This window comes from Eptesicus fuscus, chromosome 15 (assembly GCF_027574615.1).
Source record: "Eptesicus fuscus isolate TK198812 chromosome 15, DD_ASM_mEF_20220401, whole genome shotgun sequence".
Classification (NCBI taxonomy): Eukaryota; Metazoa; Chordata; class Mammalia; order Chiroptera; family Vespertilionidae; genus Eptesicus; species Eptesicus fuscus.
Window position 1 is genome coordinate 20,259,006 of NC_072487.1, and position 25,863 is coordinate 20,284,868.

Consider the following 25,863-nt stretch of genomic DNA (forward strand, 5'->3'; position numbering starts at 1 on the left):
GTGGTGAAGGCCTACGGCGGGGGTTGAGGACTAGAAGGGGTCCATGGGGGGGAAAGGGGACATGTGTAATACTTTTAACAATAAAGATTTTTTTAAAAAAGAGAGAACACACCTCCACCCTCAGCCCCAAATCAGAGTTTAGCATGTCTGCTCTCAGCACTGCTCCTGAAGACCAGGACTTTGCAGACCTGAGGCCTCCTGCCTGCAGAGACGTTCCCTTAACCACTACAATAGACTGAGCTTGTTACCGTTGACCCAGTGCTCCATCTGGGGCTTCCTTCCTTCACAACCACCACACCAAGACCAGCAACTCATCCACCACCTCACACACTGGTGCACAAGGAGAGACTAAGCCGTCTGGCTAAGAACAGAGAGCTAACAGGCGGTTACCACTGAGCCTCAATCCCCCAACTTGCCTCCAAATCCTCCTTGCAGCAGAAGCTAGAAACAATAACAAAAACAATCGTGGTAATACACAGCTAGCATTCGTTTGTTACTGTGTGCCAAAACACCACGCTCAGTGCCTACTATGGACCAGCTCAGTGAATCCCCACAACCACCTCATGGCTGATGGGATTCCCATTTTATGTATTTGGAAACAGGTTTGGAGAATTTAACCATCCTGGTGAATTTGGGTCAAGAAGCAGAGCCAGAGAGAAGCCCAGGCACTGTGACTCCACAGCCCACCTCTTCATATTCTCGATCCGGGCTGCCTCCAGGGAAAACTGGTGGAGCCAGAGGGCTGGAGGACCACGCCCTCCAATGAAGCAGGTGAATCACCTCCCTGGAGACCCAGCTTTCTCACCTGTAACGTGAGTGTGGGAGCAGATAATGAGTAAGGCCCCTTCCAACCAATAGCTTTGCTCCCTGTATCATTCCCAGCACCAATCGCAGGACCAAGAGAGCCACTCTGCACTGTGATGAGAGGAAAATCAGAGTGTCTCACTCAGGGTTGTATGTTTATTTTTTAACTGAAAAATTTTTCATAACATAAATTTTACCACACTAACGGTTTTTAAGTGTACAGTTCAGTGGCATTAAGTATACTCACATTGTTGTACAACCATGACTACCATCCATCTCCAGAACATGTTTCATCTTTCCCAACTGAAAGTCTCTAACCATTAAACCTAACTCCCCATCCCATCCCCCAGTCCCTGCAGCCACCATTCTACTTTCTGTCTCAATGAAAGTGACTACTCTAGGTACCTCCTGTAAGTGGGATCACACAGCATCTGTCCTTTTGTGCCTGGCTTATTTCACTTAGCATAATTTCCTCAAGGTTCATCGTGATAGCATGTGATCGGAACACCTTCCTTTTTAAGGCTGAATAACCATCTACTGTATAGACATACTACATTTTGTTTACCCATTCATTTGTCAATGGACACTTAGTTTGCTTCCACCTTTTGGCTACAGTGGCTAATGCTGCTATGAACATGGGTATATAGGTAACTCTGGGTTTTTAATTAGCCAAAATGGATCCAATTTACTCACAAACAAACCAGAACTCATTGCCCTTCCTAAATGGGCCAAACACTGTAATCACAGCCCAGACTCTCTGTATCACGCATGGGAAGCTGAGTCACACACAGCACTGCTCAATCACAGGTCCAGACTCCCGTCGCTAGTCTGGCTCTTTGCCTATAACTGAAGAATAATGAACACATCTGCCTAAGGAAAATAATCTGCCAAAAAAGTACCATAAAGAGGAAAAGTTAAGTGTACTTTGCAGGGGACTGAAGGTGGAGTTTTCTTGACAGCACATCAATTTCTGGAATAACTAGGATTTCTTTTAACCGCCCTGCAGTTAGTGCAAGCAGTGAAAAATAATTAAATAAAAGATTCAATAATAAAAGTCCTTTTTTATTCTCGCAAAATTATTTTCATTCTTGCTCAGGTGTCTCCTACATGTCTCTACTCCATTTAAAAAAAAAATTGGAAGAATAAAGAAGAAACTATGACAGTCAACTATCTTGTTAGCATTGCTTATAATCCCTCCTTTGCAAATCAATGATGTTTCAGGTATTTTTACTCTGTTTGTTCTGAATGAGAGTGCGGCACCCCCCTCCTGAGTCCCATCGGAAAGGCAGGATCCACCACTATGACAGTCCGCAGACCTGCCAACCTCCTGAAGGCCCGGGCGAAAGGGAGAAGGAGGCTGGAAGCCTTGAGAACAGAATGAGCTCAAAACACTTGGAAAGAGAGAAGCTGAAGTCGCAAAAAGAGATGTTTTCGCCAAAATGTACCAAATCAGAGATAGTTTTTATGCTTCATTATAACCTAGCCATAAAATTGATTTCAACACTGACCTACCATTGACTCCTAAGTGAAACAAGACGTTCAGATAAGAGCAATCAAACTGACACTCCACTGACTGGGTTTGGGAGGTGAATAAGCTAAAGGAAATAAATGCCCCTGCGTGTGACACAGCATCTTGTGGGAGACAGAGACAGGAATGATTCTAAGAGACTGAGGGGGCTGAAGCAGTCTATGAAAAAGCCCGGTCTCAGAGCAGGAGAGAGGCAGGACAGACCTGAGAACAAATTCCAAGGTCATTGCAAACAACTTAAAAAGATGGGGGCCCAGCAGCTCATGAGTTAAGATCACTCCTGTCGCTAGCTATCCCGATCCTGAGGAAGGATGCTGGGTGCCAAATGCATCCTGCTTTGAGTCCAGAGAATGTCAAGGATGTCGGACTGCCAATCTTCAGTCTTTTCCTCTCTTAAGTCATACCATCCAATAAGCAGAGCTGTTCGTTTTTGGCACTCTATATAAATAATGCCAATTTGGTTTTCGAAAGAAGGGAGAGACAGCCTGGGAAGGAAGGGTGAGGTTTCATCAAGTTAAACAAGAAGTTCTGCCTGCAATGCCCTTAAAATGGTGACGTCTCAGCTCCCCTTACATGAAATGATCTGTAAGATCCCCAGCTCATGACTCCCAAACTTGACATTTCCCTTTTATTTATTTTTTTAATATTTTTATTTATTTCAGAGAGGAAGAGAGAGAGAAAAACATCAATGAGGAGAGGGAATCATTGACTGGCTGCCTCCTGCACATTGGACCGAGCCCACAAACCAGGCATATGCCCCTGACTGGAATTGAACCTAGGACCCTTTGGTTCCCGGGCTGATACTCTATCCACTGAGCCAAACCAGCTAGGGCGGACATTTCCCTTTAATAACTACCAGAACTAGAACTACTTATAACGATCTGACAGAATGAAATCCACTACAGACAGATGAAGACTTTCCCACTCGGAGACTCTCTCCCGCAATAACCATATGCCAAGGGGTGGTGAGAGGAGTCAACAGTCGCCAAATAAACTGGGCCACGCAAAATGATTTAAAAAATTACTTCTAGCTTTACTTAAACATTCCAGGGGACCTAGAAAAATAACATTATTTTCCATTCACTGGCTTCCTACCGTAATTCTAAAAAAATTTTTTTAATTTAATTAATGTCATGACTTACATTAATATGTAACTTCACCTTTTCTGAAGCTTCTATGGAAAGATTTTATTTTTGTAAGGGCTAAAAATGATATTTTACAAGAGATAAAAGGAAATACTACCCATATAGCCATTAGACAAAATAACCACACTCCCATAAGTCTGGGTTATCTATCTATCTATCTATCTATCTATCTATCTATCTATCTATCTATCTTGTTAAAACCAGCATTTCATCCTTTAAAGAAAAGCCACCAAAAATGGGAGCATGAACCAATAATTATACACAACTATTTCATGGAGAGTGGTGTGCTGCTTTTAAATCTAAAAATACCCTCTGACTATTAAGCCCTGTGTTTATTTTTTTCACCTTTCACCTGTTTTCCTGAATATCCTTTGGTAACAGATTGGTTCAGACTAAAGAATATAGTATCACTTGGACCACATGAGCTTCAATAGCCAAGAAGAGACACACCTGTGCCCGTCAGGCACACCCAGCCCAACAGGACCTGCACTGTTGGCTGAAAAGGCCGCGCGGGGCAACGGAACTGGAGAAACAACAACACTTACGAGGCATCCGAGGGAAAGCTCAGGGGGTGCCTGCATGCAATGGTTCAAAACGCGGAGGGACACAGTGACTAAGAAAAATAAATCACAATGGTTATCACAGAGCTAATGACAAAGAAGAAACTGCAGAAAAAAAATGATAGAGATCCATTATCTATTGCAGCTCCAACAACATATTACAATCTCCATCCCCTAAAACCTAAACTCTAGATTCACATGGCATTTTTCATCAACATCCAGTGATGGGCAACCTTTTGAGCTTGGTGTGTCAAACTTCGCCAAAAAACTGAGCATAACTCGGGTAGTGTGTCACTTTGAGGAAAAAACATTATTTCGCAAATGTTTCATCCTCAGGAGCAGCAAATGTTTCATCCTCGGCATGTGGCCGCTTCAGCGGCCGCGTGTCATCAGAAATGGCTACGCGTGTCAGTTCTGACACGCGTGTCATAGGTTCGCCATCACTGACATAGACACTCCATCCCTTTCTTCCCTCAGCTCTGCCTTCTCATGATCCCTCGCATAGGACAACGAGTAAACATTTTTTCTTCTTAAGATCCCAAATGTGTCCCCATATTGTGGATTATCATAAACCCATTCTTTAAAAGTCCATTCCCCACAAAATCCAAAATAGTGGTACAGATTTATTGAACCACCCAGAGTGTTGAATATCAAATGCTACTTACGGTTCTGAAATCAGCATAACCCTAGTAACTAAAGAACAAGCAGATATCTTACAGTAGGATAGAAATAGAATTTTTTTGCGTATATCATTAGCAAAATTATGCAGCTAGATAATCCCTGTTTATAATTGGGGAGGGGGGGCGGCTACATAATTAATGCTTTATTAAACTCTGCTCGGAAGATCTGAGAAAAAGAATCTGAGCCAGCTGCGCTGTTTAATATTCTCTCTGACAGAGGTGTGTGCGTAGGTGGTTCATTTGAAATCCTCCCTTCAACATTACACTTCAACATCTCTGACACCTTGCTGCTGCTGGTGGTGTTTTTCCTCCTTTGTCTTACTCTATCTTTTAAGGCAAAGAACATAAAACGTTTAATTAGCAACAGAAGAGTCTAAGAACAGTGATGCTTAAAAAGCTGTGTTTCTATGAAACATTGATCCGGTTCATGCGGGAAGGCTTTGTGCTGGAGAAAAATCTCAGGATTCATGCAATGTTAATGAGAGTGCTTCAGAACTCCACTTCCTCTTGTGTGTTTGGCCTCCTGCTCAGTCCCCTGAATATTTCAAACACCTCTACTCCTGTGGCTCGGAAGGTCAGAAGTGGGCGTAGCATTTGTAGGAGTCAGAAATGAGTGTTATAAGAATTTGAATAGTACTTACAAAAGGATAACAAATATCTCAATTGTTTATTTCATGAGCTAAAAAACTATTCAGATTAAAAAGGAATAAATAATGATACCCAATCTTACCTACTTACTGTCATTTCCTGGATAGTTTTCTTTATTCAAAAGATATATGCTCATTGTTCAGTTTTTTAAAGAAAATCCAAATTTTTAAGGAAAAGAAAACATTCAAAAGCCCACATCTAGAGATAATCATTAACACTGTGAACCTCGTTTCAAACCCCTATGCAGGGAGTCATTTGGACACAGGCCATGCCCACAATGTTACCTGTACTTTCATGCTATGCTTGCCTTGCTAAAATCTGCCCTCTGCCTCAAGTATATCAAAGAAAGGCATCCTGCTAATAGAGATCGCCTCGTTTTAAAAATATGTTTTTATATATTTTTAGAGAGAGAGGTAGGGAGAGGGAGAGGGAGAGAAAGATCTATGCACAAGCAAAGCATGGATCAGTTGCCTCATGCGTGCCCCCTACCGGGGATTGAATCTGCAACCCAGGCATGTGTTCTGACCAGGAATCAAACCAGCAACCTTTCAGTGCACGGGCAAAGCCCAACCAACTGAGCCACACTGGCCAGGGCAAGGTTACCTCATTTTTAATGGCTGCATAGAACTCCGTTGTGTGATTGTACCATATTTCACAACCATTAACACAGTGATGAATTTTGCGCATCTGTCTGCACACATCTCCAATTTTCCTGCCCTACTTGATAAATGATAAGGAGTGCCTTCACCAAAGGGAAGCCTGCCTACACGTGGACACCATGCCGAACTGGCTCCCGGAAAGGATTCACACGAGAGTCACCCTTGGCTGCACACTCTTGCCAAAACTGGGCTGTGTCCATTTTGTGTTTTAGTTATATGCTGCACATCTTAACCTCATTTGTCATTCAGACATTTAGGATGCTTTTGCTGCTCAGAAGTACTGCATTTTTATGCAGCAAAAATCACCCACCTTTATTCTGCAGTCTCTAAACCTTATCAATCACGTTTGGAAAGTATTTCTGTAGCTCAAGAGCACCCGTATTTTTCTTTTACTGCTTTATACTCTTTAACCTTCATATTTTCCAGCCACCTGAAATTTGTTTTAGTATAAGATGTGATAAAAAGGATCCATTTTTATTTTGTTTTCCAAGCTGATAGGTAACTATCCAAACATGATTTACTGAATAATCCATTGTTTTCTTCACTGGTTTGAAATGCTACCTCTATCATATACCAAAATTACCACAATATACTGGACTTTCTTTTCTGTTCCATTGACTGAGTTATTAAGTGATCAATTTAAGGTCTATTCCAGAAACCAAAGGATGGATTGACAGTGTCAAATTCTGTCTCTACAGTTAACGAATGGCTGTGCTACTTTGGATAAGGCCCTGAACCTCTCTGTGCCTTAACTGCCTCATCAGTAAGATAGGTATAACGGTAACTACCTCATAGGGTTTTTATGGAGTTACACTAAATGGTAAGAGTCTATACATGTGCCTTATCACCAACACTAAAAGTAAGCAGAGACCTGACCCTTGACTTTAGGAGTTTAGAGAACAATGAGGGAGATAGGCATTTAGTCACATGGCCACAAAATTAATGCACAATGACAAACCACAATAAATGAATTAAGGGGAAACTCATACAATCTGGCAGATCAGGGAAGGTGCTTCTGAGAAGTAACACTTGAATCAAGGGCTAATGGATGAGCAGGCGTGAAGTACCCCCAGGGTGATGGGAGGGTGGGCCGTCAATCAGGCACATGGGCCTGGCCGCAAGTCCCACCTACAGCTGCCTGTTCTGGGGGCACTCCTGTGTGCTTCATCGCGTCCTCAGAGTGAGACTCCATGACCATCTCTTCCAAAAAGCCAGAGATACGGTCTTCCATAAGAAAGATAATGATGTACATCATATCATACAATCTTATTCATTCAACAGTAACTATCTGAGCTTCAGCAAAACACGAGAAGCAGTTCTTTAACTTCAAGACTAACCTTTCTGAATTAAAGTATGCAAGAGTCTGTGAAACCAACATCTCTTATTTTTTTTTTTTACATGCAAATAACAGTACCTTTCTCGGATCTGGAATCATCTCTGCTGGTCAGAGTTCCCCTGACTACACCTGATAAACAGCCCTCAACTTTTCTACATGCTGAAGACACACAGTGTCAGCCACGGCCTCTCTACCACAGCACCCTCGCATTCCTTTGTTGTACTTGAGACAGTGTCTAATTATATATTCGCATGATTATTGCTCTGTCTTCTACACTACATGCCAGTTCCATGCAGGCAGGGAATGAGTATTTTATTCACCTCTCTGTACCCAGAGCTCAGCACAGAGCCTGGGAGGTAATCGATTTCATGTCTACTGTTTGTAAGGCAGATGGATGACCAGAGCCCAATGTGAGGGGAAACCGGCACTAAATCAGGGGGCAGAGGCAAGGGTCAGATCACGCAGGCCCTTGCAGCTCGCTACTTAGGATTTTGGTCTTTGCAACCAGAAGTGGCAGGGACATACTCGAGTTTTGAAAAGATCACCCAGGTCAAAATGTAGCCTGACTGGAGACAGGAGGGAAAGGCTGACTAGTTACCTTGATACAAAATGTGAGACTACAACGTAGGAAGGAGTCATTATAATCAGAGAACCTAAAAAGTCAAAATGGGAAGGGAAACTAAAATAAAATCTATTCCCCACAGTGGAGTCCCAGTTCTGAGCAATTCACTCATCCAAAAAATAAAATAAATTTTTATTGATCAAAGAGAAAGGGAGAGGGAGAGAGATAGAAACATCAATGATCAGAGAGAATCACTGATCAGGTGCCTCCTGCACACCCCCAACTGGGGACAGAGCCTGCAATCCAGGCATGTGCCCTGACCCGGAATCGAGCTGTGACCCCCCCCCCCCGACCCCCCCCTCCTGGTTAATAGGGTCGATGCTCAACCACTGAGCCACACAGCCAGGCCATCCAAGGGATATTAGTTATCAACTATGAAAAGACATCTCCTGTGTATTAAATACAGTGCATATACAAACAATATTAAGTCAAGACCACAAAGCCTAGTGGGTAAAGGCCTTTGCACTGCCACATTTATAACTCAACAGCACCACGGTTTATTACTCTTTATTCCATGAGGCGGAATCTTTGACTCTGTTTTTCCAATTTAAAAGTTAACATTGGCTCCAGAAATCTGAAGATATTCTGCAGAAGCTGAAAGGAAACAAGCTTTACTCCAGAAATGACCTCACAGCCTATTTGTCTCAGAGCTCGAGGCACTTTTCACTGAAGCCGCCAAAGAGAGCCAGGCCCCAGAGAAGGCCAAACCACCCAGAAAGGCACACTCGTGCCCAATCAGCAGCCACCGCAGCGCTCTGCGAGCTCTTGCCAGACATGTCCTCTCTGGGAGGAAGCTGGACGTGGCCTGCCTGTCTCAGGGCTGGGAGACCAGCCACAGGCTACGGAGGCAGTATGCCTGAGAGAGGGTCACAGGTTGGACTAGATGGGGTGGGGGAGGTTGTGTTTCATGGCAGTGGCTCCTCCACTGTGTTCTATTTTGTTTGGGGTGGAGAGCAGGGGGTATTGTTTTTCCATCCATGGCTTCCTAAATTTTACATTCTCTGTCCTCAACATAGAAACCAACCAGAGGTATTTTGCATTCGTGTTCAAAGGGCACCACTGGGAATGTCTCCTATCCTCTGAGCGTGTCTCCCCCTCACTCATTCTGCTTGGCTGGGATGGCACTGCCTCCAAGCCTTTTGTGGAGAAGCTAAGAAGTGACAGGCACCCCGGAGACCTGTGGTGTAAGGGCTGAAGAATGATGCTGAGCACGTAGCACCAAGAACATCTTGCAGACATGCTCTTCGACCCTCCACGCGTCCCAGCCACCCTCCTTCTCAGAATCAAAGCCATGACGTTGTTCCTGAGGAAGACTAGGGGCCTGGGGAAAACCTACACTTAAAACAAATGCCAAAGTCACCCTAGCCGGGTTGGCTCAGTGGATAGAACGTCGGCCTGCAGACCGAAGGATCCCGGGTTTGATTCTGGTCAGGGCACATATTTCGGTTGCAGGCTCCTCTCCGGCCAGGGCCCTGGTCAGGGCGCGTGCTGGAGGCAACCAATCAATGTGTTTCTCCCACATCAGTATTTCTCTCTGTCTTTCCCTCTCTAAAAAAAAAAAATAAAAAAAATGAATGGAAAAATATCCTTTTATTTTTTAAAAAAGGAAAGAAATGCAAAGGTCATCAGCAGCTTTCTTTTTTATGATGCTTCTACACTTCTAAGAGAAACAGGAAATGCATTCAGGAGAAACCCAAGCAAAAGTTTAATTCCAGGCTCCATGGAGGGTGAGGCAGGCGCTCAAAATAGTCTGAAGCTAAATGCCTAAACAGTAAACTGGTTTGCCCTCAATCACAGTGACTGCTTGAGAGATTCTTCTATTCCTCATCTTCAATTTAACCCGAAGAAAGTGGGGATGGGAATAAGAAGTAAAGACCATGGAGGGGAAAGAAAATTTAGTGACATACATCTAACTATAAATCACAAGGAAGGAAATGTAGAAACACAAACTCCTCATCCATAGGCTTACTGATCAGGAAAAATCACTGTTTAAATGTTAAGTTTAAAAATAATCTTAGAGCCCTGGCTGGGTAGCTCCGTTAGTGAGAGCATCGTCCCTGATCGGCCAAGGTTCAATCCCCAGTCAGGGCGCAAAGAAGAAACAACCAATGAATGCATCCATAAGTGGAACCACAAATCAATGTTTCTCTCTCTCTCTCTCTCTCTCAATTTTTAAAAAATAAATGGATTAAAAAAGATCTGATAGCAACATAGCACAGTGCCTGGCATATAAATTCTCAGTGTATTTTAGCTACTATGATAGATCCTTTTTTCCCAATATTAGGCCTGCTGCATAACTGGGTTTTGGCCTGCTTTTTTCACTTACCAATAATCATAAATATTTCCTACATAAATAAATACTGCCCTACAGGTAAAACGGCTTATATACACTTCATAGCAGCGGTCACCAACCTTTTGGACCCCACAGACCACCGGCTGGCGACGGCTGCTCCATAGTATGGACATACAATAATTTATTTCCCTATCCCCTATAGGGGACATTTAGGTTGTTTCCAATTTTTCACTACAATACCTACTAAAGTGAACAACTGTGGGCACAAGTTTCGTATGCTTACATATTTATTTTCCGTGGGTAGATTCCAGAAAGCATAATTACAAGGAAGAGAACTGCTGAGTTCTTCCATATATTGCCAGAAGTGTCTCAACAGTTTACACTCCCACCACCAATGAGAACGCACGTTCCTGCACCCTTGCTTTCTAAGTTCTCATCTTTCCATCTATGCAGTTCTAAAGAATGAAAAATGTCATAAACTGCTGCTTGATTCCCATGATTTGTATATTTGTATCCTGGCCACTTGCAGTTCTTCCTTATTGCCTTTCCATATGTTTTTCTAACTTGTCTATTAAGGTGCTCATCTTTATCGTACTTATTACTATATGCTTTAAGATATTTCTTAGTTTGACATTTAAGGTTGGAATACAACTCACAGTTGAGAATTACTGCCAGTTACCAACTTTGAAACTAGCTGATCTGGATTAAAATCCTGGCTCTGCCCTGAAGCTGTGTAGCCTTGGGCAATTTACTTAACCTCTCTGTGCTTCGGTGCTCCTTGGCAAAATTAGAGCAAGAATGCCCTTATATGATGGTTGTCGTGGGTAGTTAACCCTTTGCACTCGCTTGCTTTTTTCTCGATTCCTTTATTCTACTCGGGATTTAATTTTTTAAATACCCCAGATTTTACAAAGCGTGGCAGTAGAATAAAAAACTGGAGTTTCTTTTCATACAAACTTATTTATTTGGATTTTTTTATATTTCAAATTATTGATACATTCAACGAGTATAAAAAGAGCTGCTACTGATGCTAACCGTGTCAAGTCACACTCGACATCCGAGTGCAAAAGGTTAATGAGTTAAAATAATGCCTAGCCATGCTAGCCCTTTTTACAATTAAGGAAGTCTATTTTAAATTTACAAATTTACAATTTTATGAGGGCATGCTTTAATTTAACATCTAAATTGACTCTTAAAAATATCTGATGTAGTCCTGGCCATTGTGGCTCAGTTGGGTGGAGCGTTGTCCTGTGCACCAAAAGGTCACAGGTTTGATTCCCAGTCAGGGCACATATGGAAGGCAACTGATTAATGTTTCTCTCTCGCATTAATATTTTTCTCTTTCCTTCTTCCTTCCACTCTCTCTAAAATTAAGAAAAAATGTATCCCTGGGTGAGGATTAAAAAACAACAAAAGGAGAAAGCACTTGATTGTTTTTTAAAAATCTGATGTATTTTTTAAGCACAAGTAAACAAATTAAAAACATATACACATGAGAGTCACCCTTGTGACTCTCTAATTCCACAGATGGACAAATAGACAGATAGATAATAGAAAAGAAACATAAAGGATGCATTAATCCAACATATGTCTACTAACTGCCCACCGTGGGACAGGAACTGGGGACACAATGAAGGACAGAACAGAAATCCTTTATACTCACCCTGGGTGATGCCAACAAGGAAACTGATGCTTGCAATGCAGTGGGCCAACCTCTACATTGGGAAGTATTCTGGGCAGTTTTCATTGCACATGGAAAGGCATTTGACCCCCACCAAATGAGGGAAGGTTATATTTCCGTAAGAAATTATCAAGCTGAGATGCAGTGATTACTCAAGTACCAAGTACAAGAGAGGAAAGGGAATGTCCACAGAGGACAGCATGGTGCAAAGGCTTAGAGGCAGGTATACTGTGTGATACAAAGGGAAGATGTAAAAGATAATCACACAAATAAAGAGCTGTGAGAGATGAGACTGATCTGCAAACGGGGTCAGATCATGGTTCAAACTCCTCTACGGGATTGATAAGGACCGTGTGCTGGGAGCCATTAGGAGCCACTGAAGAGGTTAAGGCAGAGGAGCAACATCAGGTGTGCTCTTCAGAATGACTATAGGTACACTTAGCTATGAGTCAGAGGGAAACAAGACAAGGTGCACAAAATATCGGAACTGAAACTCGTGCACAAGACCATATTCCTCAGCTCTCAAACTTGGGATTTATGTTGGGGGAGGGGAGTGGGTGTTGAAGTCAAGTGACCAGTGACTTGTCTGGGGTCTCACAGGTCCTCAGAATTGGAAAACTGGCAGGACATCTGAATTCTCTGAGCTTCCTCTCCTGGGATCCTATTGATCACGTTCTATACAGACTGGCGGTATTTCACCATTTTCTAAGCGATTTCAAGAGCTTCTCTTGAAGTACGCCTCTGCCTCTTTTCTGAACATTAGTTACAGATTGGATGACCCCACAAATGGCCACTTTTATGCTACATAATCAACCCCCCTTGTCCTGGGCAGAAAATTCCTTGATGGTCAGAAACTGGTCAACCACTTATGTAGTTAAATCGTGGAAGCGGGCAAGTTTTGATCAGTTGGTGCAGAATTGTACCCTGGACAAGGATAACATTCGCTGTATTCTTCTTTCAATCATCTGATTTCATGAAGGAAGAAGTCTCATTGTATTTCAGGGTATCTACTGTTTGTCAAACATTTGATAATCTCCTGTTTATCAAAAGCAGAATAAACTTCAAGCTCACAGATTTACTCAAGCAAGGGTATCTAGGACTTAACATATCTGTGTGTGGAAATTTCCTATACTTCTATGACAAGTGACAGTGGTTCTTCCATTTATGAAAGTGGTATGATTCATTTTTCAATTAAACTCAAATCAATAGTTTAAACATAAATACAGATGCCAAAAGTCATGAAGATAAAACTGAATGACAAATCTGGGGAACAGTCAAATTATTCCACCATAACCATATGAGAAGAGTCTAAAGAAGCTGACTGCCTAAATTCACCTGAATCAATTAGTAGACAGTGACATCAGATACCAAGAATTTAGATCTTATAAAGGGCAAGCCAATACATATCACATGGTATCAGCATAATTCACTGCCTCGTAAAAGTAAAGTAATTAAATTTAGACAAGTGCATTGATAAAGAAATGTTATGGTAATCTTTCTGGCTAGGACACATTCTTTAATATAAAATGATTTACAGTGAAAATAGATCAAAATGTTTTAAATATGTACATCCTGTGACATTCAAGGTAGTAGAAAGCTTTTATATCATGAATTAAATGTATTTTTAATAATTACAGAACACTTTTTAAATGTAGATTCTTTATTGTTTAAAGTATTATTTACAAAATACTTGTTGGACAATTTCAATTTTGAAACCACAATACTTCCCATCTCGCCTGGCCAGTTTTCTCAGTGGTTAGACCATTGCCTGCACACCAGAGTCACCGGGTCAATTCCTGGTCTGGGCAAGAGAAGGAAGCAACTAATCAATGAGTCTCTCTCCTCCCTCTCCCTCCTTTCCTTCCATTCTCTCTAAAAATCAATGGAAAAAATATCCTCAGATGAGGATTAAAATAATAATAATAAAATTAAAATAAATTTAGAGAAGAGATGGACGATGAGCACTATAAGGATCTCTACGAATAATTGGTACTGGGTTCAAGGTGAAGGTAATGACCAAAAAATGTGGAAAATCTAAAGATTCTGGATTTGTGAGATTTGAATGGACACAGATACACAGAGAGTAGTGGAAGAATTGAACAGGAAAGAGCTTAATGGAAAACAACTTTATGTTTCTTTAACTTAATTGAAAAGTGTAACAGAAGACAGAACTCAAGGGCAAGGCGGAACACAAGGAACAGAAGATTCTTCTCTGGATGACAGGACATTAACTCTCATGAGTAAAATCTTGAGGAGGTGTTTGATGAGGAACATCTCCAGAAAGCGCGCCCTTCAGTCAGTCGAGAAGCATGATGGAGGCGAGTTACAGCCAAGGGTTTAGGTTTGTGGGTCCCTCTTGCTTAGAAGTAGTCTAATGAGTTATATAAATATGGCCAGCAAGCCACTGTACACAGCGTTTGCTCAACATGAAGAAGCACATTGGAATCCCTCCAGTGAGCAGTAAATGCGAAGAACGAGAAGGGTGAAAGCTGCGGCCACCCTGAGCTCAGTTCCCACAGGACACCTCCCCCTTGGGTTATTTCATGACTCAGACGCAGAACCATGTCTGGCTGTTCTCTCCCCAGCCACGCTGCCCAGCTGGCACCAAGGCCTCACAGGACACCTCCGGTGCCAGAACTCATCCTTCCCAGAGTGCCGGACACTGTCCACCAGCTGCACTTAGAACCCCAATCAGGGCTTTGGATCCATCAATCATGTCAAAGAGCACAGAGCTAACACATCACAGGCAAACTCCACAGTGTGTGCTGCGTGCATCTGCAATCCTCAAAAACAACTTCATCAACAACTTCAGATTCCCACGGAGCTGGCTGATGTGCTAGATAAGGGCATGTCATTGTGTCTGTGTTGGCACTGCCCTTCCACAGGCACAGAAAAAACAGATGCAGGGTCAAGTGTAACCACTCTCCCCTCACTGGTAAAAATCACCGAAACTCATAACTCAAAGCCTCTTCATGGTTCTCCAGTCTCTACATTCCAAGGTTAATGAAGCCGTCATTGTACTACCAAGTTAAGAGGCTGCTCAAAAAGTAAACAACTTCACTGTCTAAAATTGATCAGGAACAAAACAGCACAAAAAAACATGGTTCACTAGAGAAAAATACCTAAATATAAAAAAATTACAGGGAAGAAACCTGTAAAATATAAAATGTATTTTTTAAAAAAATATGGAACATGACCCTTATGTATTTAGAAAAGACTGACTCAGCAAAGTAGACTTATAATGTATATTCATGATGGATTATGTACACATACATAAACTCATAAGCATATATAAATTAATGTGTTATAGTCACAGGGCGAGCAAAGACTTCTCACCTCTTACCAACACCTACTTCTACATTGCTGGTACACTGCTGGACTACAATTCCCAGCCTCCTCCCTTCTTCTGTTGCACTTACATCTATTACAGTTGGGTCGTATTACGAGTTCCAACCAACTGAACACAAACAAAAGTGATTGTTCCAGTTATTAGTTTTCTGTTGTTGCATAACAAATTACCACCAATTTAGCAGTGTGAAGCAATAACCATCTATTAGCTCAGAGTTCTGCAGGTCAGAAGCCTGGGCCAGCTTGACTGGGTTATCTGTTTAGCATCTCACGAGGCAAAATTCAAGGTATGAGCTAGACTGGGCTTCTGTCTGCAGGCTCTAGGGAAGAATTCCTTTTCCATCAGGTTGTTGGCAGATCCATTTCTTTAAGGCTGTGGGCCTCGGATCTCTGATTCCCAGCTGGCTGTCATCCAAGAGCTATTCTCTGCTCCTAGAGGCTGAGTGCATTCCTTCCCACATGGCCCCCTCCACCTTTAAACAGCAGCGGCATGTCCAGTCTTTCTCATACTCCAATCTCTTTGACGTGCCCTTCTGGTACCAGCCAGAGAAAATGCTCTGCTTTTGAAGCACTCATGTGATTAGAGCAAGCCCAACCATAAAAGTCTTCCTTTTGCCATAAAAGGTAACAATCTTGGGAGTGACATCTTTTCATAGGGACAGGCTGACCCACACTCAGAGGGGAGAGGACTACATAGGAGGGAGGCCATCGAGGGCCTTAGCATTCTGCCCAGCACACACCTCTTCCAGGCCTGGCCCATGAAAATCTCCATTCTTGTTCCAGTATGCTCATTCCCTTTGGCAACCTTAAAATTCATATGTTAAAGATAGTGGAACCCTAATCAGCCTGGATCCATGAAGCAGATAGGAAATATGAATGAAACAAGCATTGAGCAACAAAGATTTATTAAAAGGTCTTGGTTAAACTAAAGCATTAGGCCCTCTTGCAAAGGTGATATTAACACAACCAAACCAACTGGTTGAAAATTAGATCAAAAGAAGAATTTCCCTTGTGGTAACTGGCAAATGGAACTGACTAGAAGAAAACAGGTCAAAAGTGTTCTAAGGTTTTGAAATAATTTTATTGCCCACATCATCCATATTCTGGAACACTATATCCTGAATTTAAAGTTGTACTAAATGTAAAATCTTCATAAATAGTAGTTATTCCTGAAGCATCAGGCTTAGATGACGTTAGTAATGTTTGAACGTATTTGTTGGTAGTCTGCAAAACCACGTGACAGGTGTCACATCCATGATGTTTCAATAGGTAGAGTTACAGCACTCCTCTGAGTCTTTATTACCCACTAGAGGCCTGGTGCACAAAATTCGTGTACTGGGGGGTGGGGGGGCTCAGGCCTGGCCTCCGCTCTCTCGCAGTCCAGGACCCCTCAGGGGATGTCCTGTCGGGAGTGGGCCTAAGTCGGCAGTCAGACATCCCCCTCATAGTCTGGGACCCCTCACTCCTTATCACCCACCTGCTCCCTGCTCCTTACTGCTTGGCTCACTGCTCCTTAGCGCTGCTGCGGAGGCAGGAAAGGCTCCCACCACCTCCGCTGTGCTCACCAGCCATGAGCCCAGCTTCTGGCTGAGCAGCACTCCCCCTGTGAAAGCGCACTGACCTCCTGCGTTGAGCATCTGCCCCCTGGTGGTCAGTGCGCATCACAGCGATCGGTTGTTCTGGTCATTCCGCCGTTAGGGTCGCTTAAGCTTTTATTATATAGATTACAGACCATATAAAGCCTCAAGCATTTGGGCTTCAAAATGGTTAGGGAAATAAAGAAAATATAATCGCCCAAACTGAGAAATGTTGTACTGTAAATTTTTAACAAATATATTTTTATTGATTTCAGAAAGGAAGGCAGAGGGAGAGAGAGATAGAAACATTAATGATGAGAATCATTAATCAGCTGCCTCCACGCCCCCTACTGGGGATTGAGCCTGCAACCAGGACATGTGCCCTGACCCTGACCTGGAATCAAACTGTGACCTCCTGGTTCATAGGTCAATGCTCAACCACTGAGTCATGCTGGCCGGGCTACTGTAAAATTTTATATTTTGCCGACTGCTGCCTTAACATGCCCTACACAAGCTGTTAGCACCTACCCAGGTGAACAAGTACACCAGTGTAATAGGTGACCCGTCCCCTTTCTTGCTGCCCCTGACCATGACCTAATAACATTCAAACGCACCAAGGAAATCCCCCTCTAGCCAGCCTTCTCTTGTGCACTCCAACCTGAACTCCAATACAGGCACTTGACTGGAGTCCCCATGCTCCTCACCTTGGCTCCTCACCTGTTTGGTTGAGCCTGCTCCCCTGGTCCTCTCCCCACTGTCCCTCTCTTGGTGTTCAGTGTCTCCCTCTCCTCTCCCTCTCCTCTCCCTCTCCTCCCCCTCTCCTCCCCCTCTCCTTCCCCTCCCCTCCCTCCCTCCCTTCCTTCCTTTCCTCCTCCTCCTCCTTCTTCTTCTTCTCCCTCCCTCCCTCCCTCCCTCCCTCCCTCCCTCCCTCCCTCCCTCCCTCCCTCCCTCCCTCGCCTCTCGGACCTGTGGGTATAATAAACTTTGTTTTCCTGAACCTTTCTGGGTTCCCTCTTGTGGGCACACTGACTGATTATCGCACCTAAGATCACAGAGCAAGGGCACAAAGGATCAAAGAAAAGAAGGGGGAAGGGAGAGGAAGTCAAGGAAATCCTTTGGTTTCTTACCCCCCAGTATCCTGCCCCTCTGGCGTTAACTTCTGAAGGCCTGCTCATTCTGAGGGACCCTGCAGCTGCCCTTAAATTCCACCTCACCTGATTCTCATTACGGAGCCCCTCCTCTTGAAAGACCCACTTATATGTGGAATCTAATGAACGTAAGGCCCACTTTTATGAAAGACCCACTTTAGCACCTGTTTTCACTAACCACAAGAAATCCAAAGAGGATTTTCACTTTTATGAAAAAAAGGCAAAAAGTGAAATTTAGCGTTTAGTGAGCCCTGACAGAGGCAGCCGTGGCCCACCAAGCACCTTCCCTGGGGAGGCCCCCCAGCACCCCGGCATCAAGCCGCCAGAGATTGCCCTGCGTCTGTGAGCACCTGCACGTTATCTCGATTTATTCTGTGCTTCCATTAGCAAGATGTGTCCCAGGTTATCAGAAGAACCTAAGAGAGCTCTAAGGGTGCTAGGCTTAGCATAAAATGACTCAATTAAGCCTTTGGGTTGTGGTGAATGAAATGAAAAATGTGCATGCCTTGAATTGTGGGTGTGGAAACCCTCGAACATGATTCCATATAAATTAATGGCAATTGCTTCATTGCTTTACACCATTTCTGCTTATGAAAGTCTTCCTAGGAACACTCTACTTTCAGAAAATACAGTGGGGAAACCTGTATTCACCTACCAGTGGGTCTTTTTTAAAAGTATTGTTCACAGTATTACAGATGTCCCCCAATTTCCCCCCCTAAGCTCCCCTCCTCCCAGCCTCTGCCCCAGCCCAGGCCTTCACCACACTATTGTCTGTGTCCATGAGTTATGCATATATGCATATAAGTTATTTGGTTCATCTTTTCCTATATCCCCCTCACCCCTACCTCTGAGATCTGTCAGTCTGTTCCATGCCTCTGAACCTGTTTTGTTAATCAGTTTTATTACGTTCATTAGATTCCACATATAAGTGAGATCATGTGGTACTTGTCTTTCTTTGACTGGCTTATTTCACTCAGCATAATATTCTCCAGGTCCCTCCATGCTGTCGGAAAGGATAAGAAGTTCTTTTTTAGCTCCATAGCATTCCGGTATATAAATGTACCACAGCTTTTTTACCCACACATCTACTGATGGGCACTTGGGCTACTTCCAGATCTTCGTAGAGGTGCATATATTCTTTCAGATTTCCTAGGATATATTCCTAGAAGTGGGATCACTGGGTCAAACGGCAGTTCCATATTTAATTGTTTGAGGAAACCCCATACTGTTTCCACAGTGGCTGCTCCAGTCCGCATTCCCACCAGCAGGGTACCAGGGTCTGGCCCTCCTCTGTCATTTTCTCAAGGTTCTCCTACTCTAAAGAAAGCCCTCGGGCGGCCCGATGTCCTGGGAATCTGTATGTAGCACAGGAGGCTTGGCAGAACGGAATCTGCTCTGCAAACATAAGCTCCCCCCCCCCAACTTTCCCAATGACATTTCTCCTAAAAATAGAAAATTTCACCAACCAGGTCTTGCCATTTTCAATAATATTTCTAATTAATTTGGGGGCTACTTTAAAATTTTACAAGTAAATTGAAACTAAAATTCATATAAACTCAATTTATAACATTAAAGAATCACTGTAGGGGGGAGCAAATATATAACTATGTCAACAAAAACCTTGATCAAAAAGAAGCTGCCTCAAAGGAAATGATTTCCTGTTGCAACTTTCATTTCAAACAAGGTACGTGGTCCACTAGCCATGTGTATGAGTCAGCTCGAGCTCATTAACAACTTTTTAAAAAACATGGTTCAAGTTGTCCTTCTTATGCAAGGATGGCACTCTCACAAACATTATCTAAGTCGATCCTGACACCTCTGGAAGGATTTTTAAATATCTGATCGCCCCTCAGAGGAGGCTGCATTTTGAAAACACAAAATTTTAAATATGATAAAGGATGAAGAAATTAGTTAAAACAGAAAGGCACAGAATACCCGTGTAATTAAATGTTTCCAGTTGAAGAAGCTGAGTATGACAATAATCACATACCAGACTGCATCCTAATACACAGCCTAACCAAAGGAGTTTCATCACTAAAAACAAAATCAGGAGACAAAGTCTACAATCGGTACATATCCTAACCAAACTCACTGAAAGAAGAAAGCATATTATTTACAGACTAAATTATCCCTTTAGATGTTGAATCAAATACAATAGTTAAAACACTTGTGAATCCTTTTATGCAAATAATGAGTGTTACAGGTTGAATTATTGCCCCCCCCCAAAAAAAATAATAATTCACATGCTTGAGTTTTATCCCCTAGTACCTCAGAATGTAACCTTATTTGGAAATAGTCATTGCAGATCTAATTACTTAAGATGAAGTCATACTGAAGTAGGGCCCCAATCCAATATGATTGGTGTCCATAGAAAAAGGGGAAATCAGGACACAGAGACGGAGGAGAATGCTATGTGAACACGAAGGCAGAGATCTGGGTGAGGTGTCTACAGGCATCCCTTGGAGCTACTGTGGGTTCGGTTCCAGACCACCACAGTAAAGCCACTATCACAATAAAGTGAGCAGTAAGATTTTTGCATGGAAAGTCTTTCCTTCAATTTATAAAAAACACAGCACCTGTGAGGCTCACTAAAGTAAAGCACAATGAAACGAGGAACGCCCATACAAGCCAAGAAACGCCAAAGATTGCCAACCAACCATCAGAAGCCGGAAGAGAGGCCTGGAACGTATGCTTGCCCAGTGCCTTCAGAGGGAGCTTGGCCCTACCGACACCTTGACCTCAGCCTTCAAGTCTGCAGAAGTACAAGACAATAAATTTCTGTTGTTAAGGTACTAAGTTTGTGATACTTTGTTTTGTAGCTCTAGCAAACTAATATAATGACCTAATAAATTTTACTCTGTAACAGACTTTCATGTTACTATAAAGCAAGTTACATCCACATCAATGCCTGATAAAGAAAAAAAAATTATATAGATTTTTGTAAGAACAGTATGTTACTAATCTGCTACCAGTGTAAAACAAGTGAAAAACAATATTGCCATTACTCTTGCTAACATGAAATCTCAATATGAATAAAACACTAAAAGTAGAATAATACAAGCTTATTTTCCTTACTAGAGGGCCAGTGCATGAAATTCGTGTATGGGGGCGGGGTCAAAATTCGTGCACAGGGGAGGGGGGGGGGTCCTCCTCAGCCCAGCCTGCACCCTCTCCAATCCGGGACCCATCAGGGGATGTCTGACTGCCAGTTTAGGCCTGATCCTTGGATCAGGCCTAAACTGGCAGTCGGACATCCCTCACAATCTTGGACTGCTGGCTCCTAATCGCTCACCTGCCTGCCTGCCTGGTCACCCCTAACTGCCCCCTGGTGCCAGCCTGATCGCCCCTCACTGCCTCTGCGTGCCGGTCTGATTGCCCCTAACTGCCCCCCCCCTGCTGGCCTGGTTGCCTCTAACTGCCCCCCCTGTCATCCTGGTCACCCCTTACTGACCCCCCTGCCAGCCTGGTCACCCCAACTGCCCCCCTGCTGGCCTGGTTGCCCCCAACTACCCCCCCTGCCAGCCTGGTTGCCCCCAACTGCCCCCCCTGCTGGCCTGGTTGCCCCCAACTACCCGCCTTGCCAGCCTGGCCACCCCCCCACACCCCCCCCACACACACTGGCCTGGTCACCCCACGCAGCCTGCTTGTTCAGTCATTTGGTCGTCCCTCACTAACCCCCGTGCCGGCCTGGTCATAGGCAGCCATCTTGTGAGGGTGTGATGGTCAATTTGCATATTACCTCTTTATTATATAGGATTTTACAGGAATAAATAGAGAATACCTTTTTTATTCTAACTGCATGGTAAATTACATCTTTATAAGCAGTAAAGTAGTAAAGTTTATGAAAGTAAAAAGATTATCAATTTTTGTTATTTTAACATGTTCTTCCACTCTAGTAAAATTTATTTGGCAAAAGCAGTTTTCACCTCCAAATAGCTGAGATATTGAAAAGAATTGTCAGCAACAAGGTAGAAATAGTCAATTCTAAAACAAGAGAATAGTTATGACACATCTAATCAGATATTTCAAATCAGTGGGCAAACATTAAACATATACTGCTTTTTCATACAAATATCATCCCTTCCTCACATAAGCAAATACACACACACACACACACACACAGGAGAAACATTTGCCTCACGAGGGATCTTCCACTTAAGAAACATAGACTATCTAATACAGCAAATCTGTTCTAAAAAGGAAATAATTCTAGGTCTAAAGCTTCCTTTGTAGATAAGATCAGGTTCATGAGCCGGGTAGGGAAAATGGAGAATATGGCTATTTCCCTTAACATCTTGGTCACACACAAACATTGGTACTGGCTTTCCACACCCTTAAAAATACACACACATGCCCAGGAAGAATAACCTTTGCCTTGGGCTAAGATTGTGCTACATTAAGCAATGGATAAAACTCTGTGTTGCTCCACCTTTAAAATGAAAGACTTCTCAGTAAAAAGAAGCAAATGATGTGGTGATTCTGCATCTGGATTCAGTGTGATAAATACTAATTTCACCACAGGCAGACATCCTCCAAGAACCTAAGAAGTTCTTTCACATCACAATTTCAATTTTGTATTCAGAACATTCAAAGCTACATATAACTTCAGGATTTGGCTGAAATGGAGCCTTCTGATTATTTCTGTTAAGGAAGCCAAACTAAAAAAAAAATTCTAGCTTCTATAATTTCCTCATGCTCATTCTTGCCAATATAAGGGACAGTATTTTAACCTAATAAAATTATCCTTCATAGTAACAGCATTTAGTGAACACTTTGTGTGTGTGTTCTACAAACTCGCTTATGTTCCCATCAATTCTAAGAAATTGACATTATCCTCATTTTAGCAAGGACAGATTCAGAAGTTAAAGAACTTGCTCAAGGTCATAGCAGAGGAGGGGTCAAGACAGCCTTTCCCACCCTAAACCCAAGGCTCCTAATTGCCTTTTAGGGCACCAAGATTTGCAAAAGGAAGTCCTCAGAATCAACGTGGAAAAAAAAAAAAAGGTGTGGGGTTGGTAAGCCTGGTGCTGAGGTCTGCCCTAGAGAAGTGACAAGTACCTGAAATAAAACAGGTCAGTGACATCAAAGACGTCCTGCCTGCGACCTTACGACCTTACGGGTGGTGCCTATGCTGGGTCTGTAATCGGAGGGGATTTGAAGCATAAAGTTATGAGAGGCCTTCCAAATTACACCAACAATACACTTATGTTCACAAACATTTCTGGCAGAGAGGTCGCAGAAAGATCCAATTTGAAGAGCAAAAATGATGCCACTGATGGGCATTTTTACTAAAATGGTCTCAGTTTCTTTGATTTCCCAAATCGGCCAAAATAACTGGTTCTATAAAGGCAAGGCAAGTCTGTGGTGACAGAGATGGCACGTGGGTGCACACAAGAGGAATTTCGTGCCGCATCTGTCACCCTAACTTACCCAAGATTCTATAAATCACAACCCTCACCCTTTCTGGATGTGGTTCCTAGCTGGGCTGCCACTGTAGTTGCCTGGGGAAAACCTCCCTACTTCTGAGGAATTACCAGAAAGCTCAGCATTAATTAAAGCTAATCTATGAAAACAAGATTTAAGGCTAAATTATGAGGAATATTTAAATAAATCAACAAAGCCCTTTAGCCAAAGATCCCATAAACTGGAACTGTTTCTGGATTGTAAAAAAATAGTACTCATACTCATTATGTAAGATATAGGTCACACTATAAGCATTCAGGTATTTTTCCCTACATAAAAATCCTTCAACCAAGCCCACTGAGATTTAAATCATTAGAATCTGAATTAATGTCTTACAATAATCACAGCTTACTAAACCCACAGAGAAAGATAGCCACATCCGGAATGTAAAAGGCTCGCTAAAAAAAAAAAAAAAAAATGTTAAATATATGATGAGCTGGTTAAGGCTGCAACACCCTTGGGAATGTTTTAAAGACATGCTGACTGCTGGTCAAGCCTTGGCTTGAAAGGAGTTGGACCATCAAGTTCCCCAAGGAAAAGTTGATGCATGAGCTTCCAGAAGGCAGCCCAGTCCTCGCATTCCTCTGAGCCTGCGGACGGCCGACCGTGGGAGGAGTGATTCAGAGACCAGGGAGGAGCGCCGACCGCGGACATCCCCGCAGCCACCCTGGGCGCCGGCCACCGTTCGTGCCAGCACAGCCCAGGACCATCGGGGGCACCGACGCCGCAAGGTCACCGGGGAAATAGGCGACTTGACATAATCTCCCACCGCGAGGCACCTGCGCGCGCCCGGGCGATGGTGCAGCCGGGTCCCCTCCCGGTCGTCCCCGCACTGGGCGGTGCGGAGGCGGGACGCCGCCGGACACTCACGGGCGCCCGCAGCTCCGCACTGAGCCGGGGGTGGGGAATGGAGGGCGGGCTCCCAGTCCCAGATGCGGCGGCCGGCGGGGCGGGCGATGCGGGCGCAGCCGGGGACAGCGGGGTCCCACGCTCCCGGCCCCTCGCCAGCGCCCAGCGCGCCCCTCGCGGCTCCGCCCGGGACCGCCCCGCCGCGCACCTGCCCCGCGCCTTACCTGAGTGGCTTTATGGAACTGCTTCTTCAGCCCGGCCACCGACATGGTGCTGGGGGGCGCGCGGGCGCGGGCGGCTGCGGGTGCGGGAAGGAGGAAGCGGCGGAGCGTGGCAGCAGGGCCGAGCGGGGCGGCGCGCTCCCGGCCGCCGCTCGTCGTGCAGCCGCGGGGCTGTGGGCGCTGGGGCGCGGAGCGGCGCGGGACGCGGGCTCGTGCGGATAGACACACTGACGTCAGGGGCGGGTGATGCGGCCTCTTAAAGGGGACGCGGGAAGCCCCGCCCCGGGCGCGGGGCTGGCGGACAGGTGCTGCTGGCCCAGCTACCTGGGCGCGGGCGCCCCACGCGCGGACCCGGCTCCGCGGAACTCGCGGGCCTGCTGCCTGGTCAGAGGGCCTGGGCGTGTGGTTCGTAGCCACGCGGACTGTGCGCTGGTCACTTTGATGGCCCGGGCACCCGCAGGACTCAGGGGTCTTGCTGGCGCCCAGGTCGCCGCAGCGCGCTGCCTGCCCTTTGAGCCTGGCCTCTGCAGCCTGGGAAGGAAGGAGTGGGTCCTATGGGGAGAATGAGTAAGTCATCGCGTGGCTGGCCGCAGAAAACATTTGTCAGTATCCCTTAAACCTACAAACGCTAGGAAAAACCACCAGCCCTTCTTTAGTATTTATTTTGGTTTGATACAACTTAACGACTTAAAAAGAACAGAATTCTTAAAAATCCTTACAGTTGGGTAAATAAAGTTGAAGTGGGCTATTTACTACAGTAATAGCACTTAAACCTCTATTTACAGCTATGAAAAGGCCCGAATGTGAACGTGGATTTCACTTACGATAGTGGGTTTCAGATTGCCAATCTAAAGCAAGCACTGTCTAATGTGAACAAGCGTGATGCTAAGTTACACGAATACGGCATGTATCACAAAGTATAGATGGCTGGGCTCAAGCGAAACTCTGATGGAATCCGATGAATTGGTAGCGGAACAGCCGTAGATGGGTTCTAATTTCTGGAAATTAGCCACTTCCCCTGTTTTGTTTTTTTTTTAGGACCGAGGAGCACATAGGAACCAACTTGAATGCTGTCCCCACGTAGGGGTGAAAGTTACAAGGAGAGGACAGAGGGACAGAAGGCAAGGTGAGAGACATAGCCAAGGAAGAACAGGAGCCGCATGGCAGCATGGGAGTACTAGGCATCCCTTTCATTCCTCCACCACCCCTGCTGCTGGAACAGAACCGCAGGCCTCACCTCCACCCCTCCGCAGGCTGCTTGGGCACAGGGGGAACATCTGATAGAAGGGGATCCTGTCAGC

The 25,863-nt window shown here is 44.2% G+C and overlaps 1 protein-coding gene across 1 annotated transcript in view; it reads right to left on the reverse strand.

Annotated features, from left to right (window-relative positions):
• SH3GL2 (SH3 domain containing GRB2 like 2, endophilin A1) overlaps positions 1-24,581 on the reverse strand; it is a 195,052-nt gene extending 170,471 nt beyond the window's left edge. Inside the window, exon 1 of the mRNA XM_054727538.1 lies at positions 24,566-24,581. The gene's annotated coding sequence lies outside the window, so the exon portion shown is untranslated. The remainder of the gene's footprint in view (positions 1-24,565) is intronic.
• Positions 24,582-25,863: the final 1,282 nt, after the last annotated feature.